Below are 3,191 nucleotides of genomic sequence, written 5' to 3' on the forward strand. Positions count from 1 at the left end.
TTTCTGGAGACCCGTAGCTCAAGAACTGAGGGCGATGACACAGATGCTCGATCATCCACATTTGTAATAACAAGTTGCACCCCTCGAAGGAAGTTTCCCCGGCTTTGCAAGCTGTAAGAGCACGGAAGATGTCGGCCAATATCATAGGTGCAAGTGTACTTTTGGCTTGGGTAATAACGTGCTGACGACTCCGGCTATTTTTATATCGATGTTCCCATCCTCCTCNCAAGTTTCCCCGGCTTTGCAAGCTGTAAGAGCACGGAAGATGTCGGCCAATATCATAGGTGCAAGTGTACTTTTGGCCTGGGTAATTAACGTGTTGACGACTCCGGCTATTTTTATATCGATGTTCCCATCCTTCCTCGGAAATACTAAAAGCCCCAAGAAAGCCACCATAAAAGCGAAACATCGATGCTCCTCCCACTTCTGGCGGTTTCCTTTGCTACATATCTTATTTTCTGGGTTGTTGAACCCCCCAATATGACCATAGCGATGATATATGAAGCTTAGGGTACAAAAACCATTTGCCAGGTCTGTGTTATGGACGGCCCTGACTATCTTCAAGGAGTCTAGAAATTTGTGTACAGCTACAACTCGGGGAGCAACCAAGTATTTGTGCCTCAACGGAACCTCATCCTTTCCAATGTAGCCAGCTATTTCCTCCAATGTCGGGGTAAGCTCAAAATCCGAAAAATGGAACACATTATGTGCTGGGTCCCAACATGTAACCAGTGCTCTAATAATATCTCTCCGAGGCACAATATCAAGCAGACCGGTAAGCCCTTTCAAATGTTTCTTGACCGCATCTTGCCCTTCTTTGCCCAAATCGTTCCACCACAGACGCAACTCCAACGGGATTTTATGCATGATTGAAAAGGGTTCATTTTGAGTCGTGCTCATCCTGCACATTTATTAAGGTGATTTAATAACTTATTTGACCTAAAAAAGAAAAGCAAATAACACTATTTTTGCTTAAATTTCCAATTTTAAAACAAACGGCCGGTTTTGCAGTTACGGCCTTTCAGCACTTCGGGGAGAAGATTTTAAGGCTGTACTCGTTGACCGTTGGGAAATGACTCAAGATGGCCGTTTTTGCACAAACAGCCTTCCGGCGCCCGTTGGGGACATTCGGCTATTTTTGACAAACGGCACCCCCTGATTTATTTATGACAAAAATAAAAATTGACATTTTTTGGCTACTTTTGCAAAAGGGTGGTTGGACCCGATGAGGGTTGCCTACGTATCTCACATCCGGTGAGAATCAAACCTGCGTAGTTCGGTCAAATAAATCTAACTATTTTGGAAAACACCCCTAATTTGAAAAATAACCCTTCCTTTTTTTTGGTTTTTGTTGGCAAATTCTCTTTTCTGAAAGCAAGATTCTTTTTATATTTTCTTTTTTAGTGGCAAATAAAACGAACTAATTTGAAAATAAAACTCTTTTTGTTTTTCTTTTCCATTGGCAAACAAAACAAACTACTCTTCTTCTTTTCTTTCAATTTCTCAAAAATCCGGCAGCATTTCAGCACTACTTGGCCATTGGTTTTTTTTTTTCTGGTATAGGTAATTAATTCTCCCCACTGCTACTTCGCTTTTTCTCTTTTTTTTTTCTTTTTTTTTTCAATATTGCCCAGATAATCAAAGCCGGTCAGCATGTAAGTCCAAAACAGATAAATGCACAAGTAGGATGCATCAGGATGGTCCATTATTCTGGGTACACCTGTCCTAGACGGACCCAACCCCTGTGTTGAGTCCCCTAAGTCAAAATGCACGTGATGCAGATAAGCGTTCCTACTGGGGATCCGGCATGAAGTCAAGTTCTTCTAGGTTCAAAACCTGGGTATGTGTTCTAGACTGTGCACCCGAGCGGACAACTCGAGTCGAGGAGGGGGCTACGTACCGGGGACCCGCGGGATCGTCCGGCTTAGTAACTTGTCCGGCCTCTTTCTTATTTCAAAGTATGACACTAACAGAATAGGGAGTCTCAACCAGTAAGCACATCCCCGGAGGTGAGAAGAGAAGGGTTTCGGCACAGTTTATATATAGTTCAGATAATATCAAAGAGGTAAACATTTTGCACATTAAGCATGAAACATGTAAGAAAATCAGATAAAGCCAAATACAACAATATATCTAAGCTCGAATTCTGAACCCTGAACCAGAGATTCTGGGTTCGTTCCCCAGCAGAGTCGCCAGAGCTGTCACACCTCCTTTTTTCTACCACACGCAGAAGAGGGTATAATAAAGGGAGTTATTTCCAACTTGAAGTGACAATCGGAACGGGATTTATTATTAAATTCTCAGAGTCGCCACTTAGGAAATTAATGGTGTCCCAAGTCACCAGTTAAATCCCGACCCGAGGAGATTATGACTCTGTTATCAGTCCGCGAACCAGAAATCCAGGTAAGGAATTCTGTTAACCCGGGAGAAGGTGTTAGGCATTCCCGGGTTCCGTGGTTCTAGCACGGTCGCTCAACTGTTGTATTTGATTTATCTGATTTCAAGACATGTTCTAATTTATGCTTTTATTAGTAAACCGCTTTTATTTTTATGTTTAATAAGAATTGCAACGTCGTAAAAATGCGTTTCGAACCACGTCGCACCAGTGCGCCCGTGATTGTTAACACATTTCGACTTCGTTGAGATTTGGATTTGGGTCACATAAATGTGCACCCGTATTTAGGAAGGTAAATTTATTAAAATACGTGCCTAAAGCAACTACGCGTTTATTAACTGTGTGGGGAGCCATGAAATTCGCTAAATGGCACATCCCGAGGCCTAAATATTTTGATATAAGCAATTAATGAGGGCCCCGCAATTTGTGTGTTTATTTGGCGAGGCTCGTCTCGTCTATTGTTCATTTTAAAGGGTAAATCTTAAGGCAATCTATGACTTTCTATATTTGATCGTCTTTAACTATTTGTTACTGGGCCTAATCGTACTTTATACTGTGTTGCAGCCTCTGGGCTCCAGGATGAGCCCAACAAAAGAAAAGGTTAAGACTATGTGCACCCCATAAACTGACCAAGCAGATCTAGGCCCAGGCCCAAACGTACACAAGCATCTAGCCAAGCCTGGGCCGTTCATTGAGGCCCCGTGCCCCGAGACTGATATCGAGTCCAAACGGTTAAGCTAGGCCAAATTCCAATTCAATTCCAATATGCAGTCTTATTGTTATGAACTAAGAATCG

The sequence above is a fragment of the Nicotiana attenuata genome, unplaced genomic scaffold, assembly GCF_001879085.1.
Source record: "Nicotiana attenuata strain UT unplaced genomic scaffold, NIATTr2, whole genome shotgun sequence".
Classification (NCBI taxonomy): Eukaryota; Viridiplantae; Streptophyta; class Magnoliopsida; order Solanales; family Solanaceae; genus Nicotiana; species Nicotiana attenuata.